Raw genomic sequence first — 15,513 nt, forward strand, 5'->3', positions numbered from 1 at the left:
GATCCAAAAGAAGGAAGCAGCCAATGCCAAGGTGTAGGGTGGGCGTATCCCAGGCCTGCTCCAAAAAGAGCAACAAAGCCAGTATTGTTGAGGCAGAGAGAAGTGCAGTTTGAGGTAAAGAGGTAAAGAGGGGCCAGGTCATGTAAGACATTGTAGACTGTTATTCAAGTCTCTTCATTATTGGCCTAGATGTCTTTCTACCTCCCCATAGGGAAATTAGATATGAAGGCAGAGATCTAGAAACAGAAAAACAAAAATATATATACAGATACAGAGCTGTACATTTCTATATGTGTATGTGAATAATTGCTTTAGTTAGAATTATATTGAAATTCAACAAATTTTTAATGTGCTATGATGGAAATACAGCTATGACATGATCCAGCTCTTGAAAGAATTACAATAAAAATATGATTATAGCTAAAAATATAAAGAACTCTTAAAAGGTATGAATTCATAATTAGTAATACAAAGGAATCTCTGGCTGAGTAGCTCAGTTGGTTAGAGCATTGTCCCAATACACCAAGATTGCAGGTTTAAACTCCAGTCAGGGCACATACAAGAATCAACTAATAAATACATAAATAAGTAAAACAACAAAACAATCTCTCTCTCTCTTTCTCTTTGTCTCCTCTCCCTTCCTCCCTCTATCCCACTTTTTTTCTATAAAATCAATAAATAAAATTAAAATATAATAACAAAAGAGAAGAACCATATTCCATATATTAATGTAGGAAGAATGTCTGAAAATATTTATTTATACAAAAAATATTTGTTTAATGCCCATGGTGTGCCAGGCACTGTTCTAGGTGCTGAAACATGGGTATAAATTCAAAAATCTAATGGGGTGGGGGGTGGAGAGAGACAGGAAATAAAAAATAAATTTGTGTAAGAAATAAAGATAGCAAAAGCCATATGGTATATATAACATGATAAATTCTATGCAAATAAATTTACCAGGATAAAAGCAATCAGAAATACTATGAGGAGTATTTAAACAAGATGATTTTCTCTAAGAAGATGATACTTAAGCAAAGACATGAAGGAAGTGGGGGAAGTTGCCACATAGATCATGGAAAGTATGAGTTTCAGGCAAAGGACATAGCCAACGCAAGGGCTTTCAGAGAGTGTGCCTGGCCTGCTGAAGAACAATAAAGAGCCCTGTGTTCCTGGAAAACAGTGAGCAAAGAGAAGAGATTCAGTGAGCAGATCATGCAGATCTTTTAGATCTTTAGGTTTTACTCTGAATGAAATGAGGAGCCATTGGGTTTGAGTAGAAGTAATACTAGCTGATTTAGGTTTAAAAAGGGATTTCTGAGTGCTGTGTTGTTAATAGAGTAGGAGGCTAAGAGTGAAAAACAGGAAGACTAGTCAGGTTATTGTAATAATTTAATGCTCAGTGGTGGTGACTCAGGCCAGGGTGATAACAGTGAAAGTGGTATGAAATGGTTAGGTCTGGATATATTTTTAAGGTAGAACCTATGGGATCCCATGATGAATTGGATATGAGATGTGAGAGATAGAATAAGTCAAGAATGATTCCAAGGTTTCTGTTCTGAGAAAATGGAAGGATGGAGTTGCTACCAACTGGAATGGGGCATTCTTCCGGTAGTGCAGGGTGGTGGTAGGATTAGGAATTAAGTTTTGGATTTATTAAGTTTTTGACGTCTATCAGATCTCAAAGTAGAGATGTTGAATAGGAAGATATACAAGTCTGGAATCCAGGAAAACAATTTGAGCTGGAAATAGAAATATTAATCTATGAGAATGAATGAACATCACTAAAGAGGGAAGAGAAGAACCATGAACTGAATATAGTTGTACCAAAATGAAGACACTGAGAGCTGTTACATTCTTATGTCAGAGCACATCAGAAAGCAAATGTCCATCTGTTAAATGGAAAATAAAGTTTAGAACATGGGAGGGCGGAAGGAGAACTAGAATTTCCTATAGAAACTCAGCATCATCCCATTTTGGAGGGAGATTTGAAGCCGTGCCATCTGTCTTGATGTGCTGAAATATCACCCTAGTGTAGAAAGATAGTCAGAGCTAAAGCATGGTGGAAGAGAAAGGCAAAGCCTTAGATTATAATATAACCTAAATTTTGGTCTTTATGTAATCTCAAAATGAAGAGGTAGCTTGCCTCAAAGTATTCTTCCTGCACATGCTTCTTCATAAAATAGTTATCTGAAAAAATGGTTTCATTCAAAGATGGTAAATAGTGTTATGTCTTCTTGAGGTATTGTTCCTTGTATCATGTTCTTTGCAGCACTACTCCTGGTGGCCAGGACATGGAAACAACCTAAGTATCCTTTGATAGATGACTAGATAAAGAAGATGTGGTAGATAGACAATGGAATACTACTCAGCTATAGGAAAAGATGAAATATTGTCATTTGTGACAACATGGATGGATCTTAAGAACATGATGCTAAGCGAAATATGTTAGATGAAAAAGGACAAGAACCATATGGTTTCACTTATGTGTGAACAGGAGCAACAAATGAACAAACAAAACAAACTCAGACACAGATAACAATATGGTGGTTACCAGAGAGGAAGCGGGGAGAGGTTGAAGAGAAGGAGGGGTCAAATATATGGTGATAAAAGGAGACTAAACTTTGAGTGGTGAGCACACAATGTAAGATATAGATGATGTATTATAGAACTGTATATTTGAAATATATAATCTTATTAATGAATGTCACCCCAATACATTTAATTAAAAAAATGAAAACTAGCAAATCAAAAACCACAATGGGATACCAATCCAATTCACATCCATTAGGATGGCTGTAAACTATAATAAGATAAAATAGAAAGTGTTAGAAAGTATTTAGAGAAACTGGAACCATAATACATTGCTGGTGAGAAAGTAAATTGCTGAAGACACTGTAGAAAACAGTGTGGCAGTTCCTCTGAAAGTTAATTTGAGATGATAAAAAAGTCTTTGAAATGGATAATGATGATAGTTGCACAACACTTTAAATGTATTTAATCCCACAGAAATTGGATATTTAATAATTATGTAAGTGATAGGCTTATGTTTATGTACATTTTACCATAATAAAAATAATTATCACAATAAAAAAAAAACATAAATAATAAGAAAAGCACCAGTACAGATTCATTGTTTAAATGCTGGGGAGAAAAGACAAAAAGATAAAAAAGATAAAAAAAGACAAGAAGTGATATTGACCAATAAAACTGATGAAAGTTCCAATAAGTAATTCTCACAGCCTCAAAGAAATTACAGAAAACATGTTCCCTCTGATAAAGAAGGTCAAAGAAAAGGATAATAGAGATGAAAGAAGAGATAAGAAAAACAGAGAGATAAAATTGCCCCAAAAAAGCTGAGGAAAGGGGGAGAAAATGGAAAAACAAAACCATTAGAGAGGTTAAAGGAATATTAGAATCAACTCAAGCAGAATAAACACAACTGAGAATAGTGTAAAGATCATGAAATAAAGACTTAAAGGAAACACATAAAACAAAATAGAAAAAGACAAAGATGATACACAAATAACTAGAAACAATAGAGGTGCAGAGGGAAAATAAAAATCCAATGTATACATTAATTCATGTTCCTGAAGAAAAGACAAAAAAAGTTAAAGATATAATTTAAAAACTTTTCAGGGATAAAAGAGGTATTACATCTATATATTGAAAAAATACCGTTATCCAAGAAAAGAAGTTATATAGAATGACAAATTCCAAGATAATTTTGAGTTTTAATTATTTATTTGCAAGACTAAAGAGTGACATTGGCATCTAGGCAGAAATATGAAGTCATCCAAAGGAGAAAGAAATCAGGCCATTTTAAGAGCCGGAAATATTCAGACAATAAATACAAAGTTCAGAGCAATAGAAAGTGTGTCTGAAATTTTATATCCAGGGAAGTTATTCTTCATATATTAGGACAATGGGTAGAGATTCTCAAGCATATAAGAACTCAAGAGCAATAAAATGTATTATTCTTTCATGAAACACCTGTTAATGAAAACCAAGGGACAAATCAAAATAAGAGCCAAGGAATGAAGAAGCCTGCTACAAACATTAGTGGGAAAAAATGTATTAAGTATAAAACTAAGATTAAACAACTACATGAACTATAGTTTCAAAATTGCATATTATATACATACTATAAAATTTAACAATTCAAAAATTATTAAATAACAAAAATCACGAAGTGGAAGAAGAGGACAACAGAAACTGTACTTGAGTTCGATTTCTTAGATGACATAGTGGAAGTCAAGTGATGCTGCCTTAAGTTGAAACATAGCTAAACAAAAATGTAACCTAAATTTGTAAACATTTAATAATCTTTACTATCTGTAGGGAGATCTTTTAAAACCAATAATGTTTGATGTGAAGATTCATTTATCTAAAAAATAAGTAACATCACCCTTTTCACCTCAGCTTTTTGGTGAAAATGATTATAATTAATATTTTTAAATAAAAATCTCATAATCTTATCTGCCACTCAATTTAAACCATCCATCCATTTTTCTCTTTCAATACATGCATATAAAGATGTGTAAATGGAGGATTCCAAAAATGGCGGCAAAGTGAATGGAGCGACACAGACCATCTCCCAAGACCAAACTGGATTTACAATGAAAATAAAGGCAAATCATCAGGAAAGGGCAGCCAAAAGACATCTTGGAGGACCACTTAACCAGAATCACCCATTCAATCCTGGTAGGCTTGCGAGGACGCGAGAGGGGACCAAGAGCCCAGGGTCCGCAGCGGCCTGGGCAGGGGCCAGGGAACTTGGCTGGAAGTTACTGCTACCGCCTCCCTTGCCACCCTGCACAGGCCCTGGGAACTCTGCAGCCTGCTAAACTCTCCGCTGGAGCTGCACAGACTCGCGGAGACCAGGGAACTCGGCGGGAAGTTACTCCTACCGTCTCCCTTGCGAACCTGCATGGGCCCTGGGAACTCTGTAGCCTGCTAAGCTCTCCGCTGGAGCCGCACAGACTCGAGGGCCCCAGGGAACTCGGCGGGGCCAGGGAACTTGGTGGGAAGTTAATCCTACCGCCTCCCTTGCCACCCTGAATGGGCCCTGGGAACTCTGTAGCCTGCTAAACTCTCGGCTGAGGCCCACAGACTCACGGGCACCAGGGGACTCGGCGGGACCAGGGAACTCGGCGGGAAATTACTCCCACCGCCTCCCTTGCCACCCTGCATGGCCCTGGGAACACTGTAGCCTGCTAAGCTCTCTGCTGGAGCCACACAGACTCCCGGAGAACAGGGGACTTGGCGGAATTCTGCTACCAAGCCTGAGTCCTGTGAACTCTGCATGCTAAGCCCTCGGCAGGCACCGCGCGGACTCGCGTGGACCACGGGACTGTGCTAGACACTACTGCCACCCCTGCAGTGTCCCGCTACCGCGGCTCAGTCCGGGGGCTTCTGCTGAGTGCAACCCCCTCAGCTGGTGCCACAGCCGCAGCTGCCCTTGGCTGGAAGCAGCACCCTCGGGTTAAAAGTCCCAAGTGGCTCCAGGACGCAGAGTCCGGACAGAGGCTAAATTGGCAGCAGCCACTCACCTTGGGCTCACGCGGAGGGAAGGCAGACTGGACTGGAACCGTGTGGGGACACTCGGGTTTTGGAGGGTGCTAAGAGCTTTCGCTGAGTGCAGCCACGCAGGACTGTGGTCATTTTACTTTTTCTCAGGGCCCTGGGGAGAGGCGGTGGCCGCTCCTGCAGAGATTCAACCCCACCTGGTGGCCATTGAAATGCTAATTGAGGCCCATTAACAAGGAACACCTGCCTCACTCTCAGGAAATCCTCATACACTGAGCACCTGAGGGAGTTTTCCAGGCAACTCAGAAACCAAGGGTCTGCAGGTGACCTCTACTAATAGCCTCCAGGCAAAAAAAAAAAAAAAAGCTAGAGGATAACTACCATTCCCTGGGCATGCAACACTAACCAGAAAGGCTAAGACTTGACGGTAGTGTTTAAAGTGGGTCCTCCCTGGTGCATCCAAACCCAGGAGAGGGAGCCACAAACAGCAGAACACCAACACCCACTGGGAAAACTTGGCAGACTCCAAAGCCCACTGTGATAACCAAAATGGTGAGAAACAGAAACAAAAGCCAAATGAAAGAACAAGAGACCTCTACAGAAGATGAAATAAATGAGGTGCAGTTAAGCAAGTTAACAGAACAAGAATTTAGAGCCATGATGTTGCGGAAGCTCAACAGCATGTGTAAGGACATGAGCAACGTGAGAAAAGACATAGAAATGTTGAAAATAAACCACCTGGAAATGAAAAACCAACAGGAAGAAATGAAGAATGACATATCAGAAATGAAAAACACACTGGAAGGTCTAAAAAGCAGAGTAGGGGAAGCTGAGGAGTGGATCAGTGAATTAGAAGACAGGCTAGAAGAAATCAACCAATCAGAAAACCAAAAGGAAAAAAACGATTAAAAAACAGGAAGAGAGCTTAAGAGAAATGTGGGACAACTGAAAACGAAATAATATTCGCATCATAGGAGTCCCTGAAGAAGAAGAAAGTAAGCGAGGGCTAGAGAATATATTCAAAGAAATAGTGACAGAAAACTTTCCTAATTTGGTGAAGGAAGAAGGCATTCAAGTTCAAGAAGCTCAAGAAGTTCAAGAAGTAAGAAGAACCCAAACAAGCCCACACCAAGACACATAGTAAACAAACTGCCAAAAATTAAAGACAAAGAGAGAATCCTAAAAGCAGCAAGAGATAAGCAACAGGTTACCTACAAAGGAAACCCCATAAGGCTCTCAGCTGACTTTTCACAAGAAATACTACAGGCTAGAAGGGAATGGCATGAAGTAATCAAGGTCATGAAAAACAAGGATCTGAATCCAAGACTACTCTACCCAGCAAGGCTATCATTCAAAATAGAAGGTCAAATAAAGATCTTTTCAGACAAAAAATGGCTAAGGGAATATATTAGCACCAAACCAGCACTGCAAGAAATGTTAAAACGACTGCTGTAATTAGCAGGAGAAATGGGAAGAAAAATATAACCACACTAAACAAAAATGGCAATAAATAAGTACATATCAATAACCACCTTAAATGTAAATGGACTGAATGCTCCCATAAAAAGACACAGAGTAGCTGATTGGATAAGAAAGCAAGACTCATCTATATGTTGTTCACAACAAAAGACTCACATAGATTGAAAGTGAAGGGATGGAAAAAAATCTTTCAAGCAAATGGAAAAGAAAAAAAAGCTGGGGTAGCAATACTTATATCTGATCAAATAGACTTCAGATTGAAGGCCATAACTAAAGACAAAGAAGGCCACTACGTAATATTGAAAGGATCTATCCAACAGGAAGATATAACCTTGATAAACATATATGCACCCAATATAGGAGCACCAAAATATATTAAAAAACTATTGGAGGACTTGAAAGGAGAAATCGATAGCAATACAATCATAGCAGGGGACTTCAACACCCCGCTCACATCACTGGATAGATCCTCTAGACAAAAAATTAGCAAGGAAACAGAGACTCTAAATGAAGCACTAGACCAAATGGATTTAATAGATATCTACAGAGAACAATACCCCAAAACTACAGAATTCACATTCTTCTCAAGTGCACATGGAACATTCTCAAAGACAGACCACATGTTAGGGCACAAACTAAGTCTCTACAAGTTCAAGAAGACTGAAATTATAACAAGCATCTTCTCAGACCACAATGGCATGAAACTAGAAATCAATTGCAACAAGAACATACAAATACATTTTAACACATGGACGCTAAATAGAATGTTATTAAACAATGAATGGGTCACTGAGAAGATCAAAGAAGAAATCAAAAACTTCCTGGAAACCAATGAAAATGAGGACACAACAATACAAAATCTATGGGATGCAGCGAAAGCAGTTCTGAGAGGGAAGTTCATAGCACTACAGGCCTACCTCAAAAAAGAAGAAAAATCTCTAATAGACTACCTAACCTCACAACTTAAAGAACTAGAGAGTAAACAAAAAGAAAACCCCAGAGCAAGTAGAAGGAAGGAAATAGTAAGGATCAGAGCAGAAATAAATGACATAGAGACCAAAAAAAACAATTCAGAGGATCAATAAAACAAAGAGCTGGTTTTTCGAAAAGATAAACAAGATTGATGGACCCTTAGCTGGACTTACCAAGAAACAAAGAGAGAGAACCCAAATACATAAAATCAGAAATGAAAGAGGAGAGATAACAAATGACACCACAGAAATACAAAAGATCATTAACAACTACTATGAACAATTATACGGCAACAAATTCGAAAATCTAAGCGAAATGGACAAATTTCTAGAAACACATAGTCTCCCAAAACTGGATTAGGAAGAGATAGAAAACTTGAACAGAACAATAACAACAGAAGAAATTGAAGATGTAATCAAGACTCTTCCAGCAAACAAAAGCCCAGGCCCGGATGGCTTCATGGGGGAGTTTTACCGAACATTCAAAGAAGAACTAATACCCATTCTCCTCAAACTATTTCAAAAAATTCAAGAAGAAGGAAGACTTCCAAACTCGTTTTATGAAGCCAGCATAATTCTAATTCCAAAACCAGAAAAAGACACAACAAAGAAAGAAAACTACAGGCCAATATCCCTGATGAACATAGATGCCAAAATCCTCAACAAAATACTAGCAAATCGAATCCAGCAATACACCAGAAAAAGTATCCACCATGACCAAGTGGGATTCATCCCAGGGATGCAAGGCTGGTACAATATTCGCAAATCCATAAATGTGATACACCACATAAATAAAATGAAGAATAAAAACCACATGATAATATCAATAGATGCTGAAAAAGCCTTTGACAAAATCCAGCATCCATTTCTGATAAAAACGCTCAGCAGTGTGGGAATAGAGGGATCATATCGAGACATAATAAAGGCCATATATGAAAGACCTACAGCCAACATCATACTCAATGGGCAAAAACTAAAAGCATTTCCCTTAAGAACAGGAACAAGGCAAGGATGCCCACTTTCACCACTCCTATTTAACATAGTACTGGAAGTCTTAGCCACAGCAATCAGACAGGAAGAAAAAATAAAAGAGATCCAAATTGGAAAGGAGGAAGTGAAATTGCCATTATTTGCAGATGACATGATACTGTACATAGAAAACCCCAAAGACTCCACCAAAAGTTTACTAGACTTAATAAATGAACTTGGCAAAGTAGCAGGATACAAAATTAACATCAAGAAATTGATGGCATTTTTATACACCAATGATGAACTTACAGAAAGAGAAACTAAGCAAACAATCCCATTTACCATTGCAGCAAAAAAAATTAAGATACCTAAGAATAAACTTAACCAAAGAAATAAAGGACCTATTCGCGGAAAACTACAGGTCTTTGAAAAAAAGAAATAGAGCAAGATATAAAAAAGTGGAAGCACATACCCTGTTCATGGATTGGGAGAATTAACATCATTAAAATGTCCATATTACCCAAAGCAATATATAGATTCAACGCAATCCCCATCAAAATACCAATGGCATACTTCACAGAATTAGAACAATTACTTCAAAAGTTCATATGGAACCAGAAAAGATCCCGAATAGCCACAGCAATCTTGAAAAAGAAGAACAAAGTTGGAGGGTTCACAATACCAGATTTCAGGTTATACTACAAAGCCACTATAATCAAAACAGCCTGGTACTGGCACAAGAACAGGTATATAGACCAGTGGAACAGAACAGAGAACCCAGAAATGGACTCAAGGCAATTTGCTCAATTAATATTTGACAAAGGTGGCAAGAGCATACAGTGGAGTAAGGACAGCCTCTTTAATAAATGGTGCTGGGAAAATTGGACAGCTACTTGCAGAAAAATGAAACTAGACCATCAACTTACACCCTACACCAAAATAAACTCAAAATCGATAAAAGACTTAAATGTGACTCATGAATCCATAAAAATCCTAGAGGAGACTGTGGGCAACAAAATCTCAGACATCATACGCAGCAGAAGTTTTACTGACACATCACCTAAGGCAATAGAAACAAAGGAAAAAATGAACACATGGGACTACATCAAACTCAAAAGCTTCTGCACAGCGAAAGATACAATCATCAAATTGGAAAGGCTACCCACTGTATGGGAGAGCATAATTGCCAATGATATATCGGATAAGGGGTTAATTTCCAATACATATAGAGTGCTCATACAACTCCACAAAAGGAAGACAAAGAATCCAATTAAAAAATGGGCAGAGGAACTATATAGACACCTCTCCAAATAGGACATCCAAATGGCTGAGAAACATATGAAGAAATGCTCATCATCACTAATCATCAGAGAGATGCAAATCAAAACAACAATGAGGTATCACCTCACACCTGTCAGAATGGCCGCCATCAACAAATCATCAAACAACAAGTGTTGGCGAGGTTGTGAAGAAAAGGGGACTCTAGTACACTGCTGGTTGGAACGCAGACTGGTGCAGCCACTATGGAAAACAATATGGTGTCACATCAAAAAATTAAAAATTGATCTTCCATTTGACCCAGTGATCCCACTTCTAGGAATATACCCTAAGATGCATAAAACACCAATAAGAAAGAATATATGTACCCCCATCTTTGTAGCAGCACTATTTACAATCGGTAAGATCTGGAAACAGCCCAAGTGCCCATCAGTAGACGAATGGATCAAAAAGCTGTGGTACATATACACAATGGAGTACTATGCAGCGGTAAGAAAGAAAGACCTCTTATCCTTTGAGACAACATGGAGGGACCTGGAAAGTATCATCCTAAGTGAAACAAGCCAAACAGAGAAAGACAAGTTTCATATGATCTCACTTATTTGTGGAATATAATGAACATAACAGTTTGAGGAATGGGGTAGTCCCAGAGACGCGGAAGCGGGGTACAGACTGACAATCCCCTAAGGAGTGGGGAGGTGGGGGAGGGATGAACCACAGAACTTATATGCATGTATGCATGAACAGTGGACATGGACAACAATCTGGGGAAGGGGCAGGGAGGGGTGGGGGAGGGGGGAATCAGTGGGGGAAAAAAGGAGAATCATCTGTAACAAAAATTAATCAATAAAAAAAACAAAGATGTATAAATGATCAAATGTATACAATGATTCTTTCTAGGTGATAAGAATGTTTCACCTTTGGTTGATCTTTTAATTTTTCTTTCTGTTTTTCAATTTTGTTCTAGTTTATAAATATGTATTATATTTCACAAAAAAAGAACAAAGTATATTTTAAGAGGCAGATAGTCCAATTGGTGTCTATTTTAGCAAAGATGAAAACCCTGTTTCTTTTCAATGATAAACTAAAGCCAGAGATTCAATTCTCAAGTCTTCAAGGTTCTTTCAGTTTATTAAAACTTAGCCATCTATAGGTCTGCTTTGGAGAAGTGTCTGCTCAGATCCTTTGCCCATTTTTCAATTAAATTGTTGGGGTTGTTTGCTGTGGAATTTTTTTTTTTTTTTTATGTTGAGTTTTTTAAGTTCTGGATAAGTTTTTGATACTAACCATTTATCAGATGTATCATTAGTAAATATTTTATCCCAGTCAGTGGGTTGTCTTTTCATTTTGTTGATGTCTTTCTTTATTGTGCAAAAACATTTTAGTTTGTTTAGTTAGTATGTTATATACTAACAATGAGACATCACTTCACACCTGTCAGAATGGCTATCATCAATAATCAACGAAAAACAAATGTTGGCTAGAATGTGGAGAAAAGGGAACCCTTGTGTACTATTGGTGGAAACACAGATTGGTGCAGCCACTGTGGAAAACAGTATGGAGTTTACTCACAAAATACAAAATAGACCAGTGTATGACCCTGCGATTCCGCTTCTGGGAATATATCCAAACAAAGCTGAAACACTAATTTAAAAGGATATATGCACCCCTATGTTCATTGCAGCATTATTTACAATAGCCAAGATCTGGAAACAGCCCAAATGCCCATCAGTAGATGAGTGGATAAAAAGTTTTTCTACTACTGGGTTAATTTGAGCACCATAATCAACAATAGTAAGGATGGATTAAAAATTTGGATGCTCTATTCTCATGGTTTCACTCTCCCTCCTCACTTTTAATTTTCTTTCACTTTAAGGTCTATGCATGAGAGCAACATGGTCATGTTTTCCCCCTGCTTCTGAATGATGTGTATGTTCTACATTGGAGTAAAAACAATGTCTCAGCTTTAGCTTTAGATTTTGAGGTGATTGTAGAAATTGTCTCTTAACTGACTTAGGTCCTGTGCCACTGAAACCAACCTGATATGGTCTGACAGGGTTATTTATTTGATTGAAACATAATATTGCCATTTTTGTAGGTAAAATGGCTGAATTATCAGACACTTCATATGGTTCAACAACATGGTCTAGCCAAGCTTATAGGAGTTTTATATTGGGTCTTAGAGCCAAACCTCAAGATATTTTAAGTTGTTTCTTGTATTATCCTCTGTGCCTTTTATCTCCTTGGAGACTATGAGGAAGGGTGACTGACCAAGGTGAAGAACATGGGCCTCCCTGACTACCCTGTATAATGTCATCTGAATCTCACATCTATACCATCTGTCAGAAGTATTGTCATAGAGTGAAGAGAGCTAGACCAAGAGTCAAGAGACTAGATTCTATTCTTGGCTTCTCATTACCTAGTGAAAAGTTGAATGAGTTGAAACTTCTCTCAGCCCCTCTTCTTTCATTGCCAAATAGAGACTGAATAAAAGACTAAATTGCCTCTGATGTTCCCACCAGTTCTAATAGTTTGCAGTTCTTTTTTGTAGGAACTGAGAGGTGAGAGTTGGGACACTTACTGTAAGTGCTTAACTGTATTTACACATATATTGGTGTCCTTTACAGAAAGACACATCAGCCAACCAAATAGATAACCGAGGTTAGAAGGGAAAAATCCACCTTATTATCTGAAACCTTTGGTTTAGTCAAGTCAAAAACAAAATTCTAGACTCCGTATTATGGTTTTTTTTTTTTTTTTTTTTTTTTTTACTAATCCATGAAATGTCATTTTTGTGTAAATTAACAAGAAAAATATACTTTAGTTGATTTTAAAGTTCTTTTTTCTTTCTTTTATAAATTGTATGAAAGTTTTAAGTGATTATAAAGATTAATCATTTGTTCACAAATGGATGGACCTCAAATCATGAGTCTTTTTTGAATCTGTAAGAAAATGTCTTAGATGCTTCAGCTCTGTGCTATCCAATTATAACAATGCTAAATTTAGTCAGATTTTGGTTTGTCCTCATCTGCACAATGATGATAATCTCTAATTTGGACATTCCAATATAAGCATTGTTATAAAATCATCTGTAGTCTAAGATTGCTTAGAAAAGGCAAAAATAACCTTAATTCTTGCAAATCTGAACAACAATATGCAGCCTAAAAATAAGAAAAGGTTCATTGCATAACAACTCAGGAGAACAGTGACTACCCCCACAGACCTCCTTCCATAGAGTTACCCAGCCCTAAAAATAATTCCACCTTATTCAAGAACACTTTTTCAAAAACAGTAACCCCCAGTAAAGCCTTCATGAGCAATTTTGGTATAGGACACACCAGGAATAGAGGAAGTAGGTAAGATACAAATTAGAAATGTATAGGTCACATTTACACCATCATCTGATTAGACCTTTTGGCTATATGAGGTTTACTTAATCAACTTTATCACTTAATACAGAGATATTCCTTATAGCGAAATATCAAGCCAAAAATTATAAACTTTATTTCTGCAAAATCTAAGGAAGCCAATGAGCCCTGGCCCAATAACCAAGTTACTCTTCTTGTCAAGAATGTTTTATGCATATACACTCATACGCATATACTCATACACATATACACACCCTGTGAAGCCAGACTCTCCGGTCAATTTTCAAGATATCATCTCCCATTCTCTCACCTAAATAAAATTACTTTGCTTTCCAGACTCAATCAATAGTTTATTTTAACCTCGTTTCTTTCCCTGTATCTTATCCTACATCCAAATTTCATTAAATAATTTGGTCCTTTCTGTCTTCAAAGCATGAACATTAACTTACTTGAAACAAAGGTATACAGAAAGAACTTGAGAACTACACATTAATATCTCAAACAGTTACAGAGATAATTTATGTTGTAAAAGATAAAACATAAAGCCAGTGAAACATAAATTAAACAGGATGAAGTATACTAACGTTTTTTTTTGACAACATTTATTTGGTAAATCTTCTTTTCTGTTTCTGTCCTCCCAGGCATATTACAATTATTAAGCATAAGTGGTGTCTTCATATTCCTTTTAAGTTTCTATTTTTCTCTGTATCTGATATCATCAGAGGCACAGGAATAGGAGATGTATTTGGAAACTGGATATCAGTCAATGCATGGGTCCCTAATAATAGCTTTGAATATTTAGCAGCCTAACGTTTACTATTTTTATAAATGTCCTTCTTTTCTAGAGTACTTCTTCCATTTAAGAGACTTTAAAATTCTTGTACAGATTTTAGGCACATGCTCATTAATATGACCACTTGATTTGAATAAATATAAATCATAAATAAAAATGAACCAAACTTTAACTAATATCTCAAAATAACACTAAAAAGGCCCTGGCCAGTGCGGCTCAGTTGGTTGGGTATCATCCTGAGCATCAGAAGACTGCTGGTTTGATTCTTAGTCAGGGCCATGCCCTGGGTTTGGGGCTTGATCCTAGTAGGGGCCGTGCAGGAAGCAGCCATAGATGTTTTGCTCTCACATTGATATTTCTCTCTCCCTCTCCCTTCTCTAAGAATCAATAAAAATATTTTAAAAATAACACAAAAAAAGTGTTTTTATTGCCTAACTGCAAGCATTACATAAGTAATATAAATAAGAACCACCATTCTTAATCTTTCACAATCAAGCAGATTCTTTGGAGGCTACTTCTACAGGGAAAAAGCCCCTAGTTTAGGGTATAGTTCTAAGTTTCTCCAGTATAACCTCAGTCAGAAATCCACTGCATATCCACTGTGCTTTGGTCACAGTGCCAGGCACTGGGCTAAGTGCTCAGATGCAATAGCGAACAACATGGAAATAGACCTTTCCTCTCAAAGAACTAGAGTCTGTGCAGGTGAAGGACATTGATCAAATATTTATACTTTTGAATATATAATTACAAACCTAAATAAATGTTATCAAGAAAGAGTGAGATTCCATGAAAAGTTGTTATAAGGTGTTTGACTCAGGTTGGGGGCCAAGAAAAGCTTTGCTGAGATAGTGATACATTTATTTTATTATGTTTATTTTTCTATATAACCATTTGTTATTTTTCAACATTAACTGGCTGGTGTGTCTCATGGTTCTGATTCAAGTAGAGGGGGAAGAAGAAGGAAAGGAATATTTCTATGTATATAACGAAGCATACATACCAAGTATGACTTCCATATGATAGTTCACTTAAGCATTTAACTCTCCTCACAGATTTGGGAAGACAAGTATAATTAGCTCCATTTTATAAGAGGAAAACAAAGTTCAGAAATGCTAATTAACTTATCTAA

The 15,513-nt window shown here is 37.2% G+C and overlaps 1 protein-coding gene across 1 annotated transcript in view; it reads right to left on the minus strand.

The window, feature by feature from the left end:
- The window catches only part of GPR158 (G protein-coupled receptor 158), a 434,634-nt gene that overhangs the window by 106,518 nt on the left and 312,603 nt on the right, over window positions 1-15,513 (minus strand). The window lies entirely within an intron of this gene.

Source organism: Molossus molossus, unplaced genomic scaffold, assembly GCF_014108415.1.
Source record: "Molossus molossus isolate mMolMol1 unplaced genomic scaffold, mMolMol1.p scaffold_m16_p_1, whole genome shotgun sequence".
NCBI lineage: Eukaryota > Metazoa > Chordata > Mammalia > Chiroptera > Molossidae > Molossus > Molossus molossus.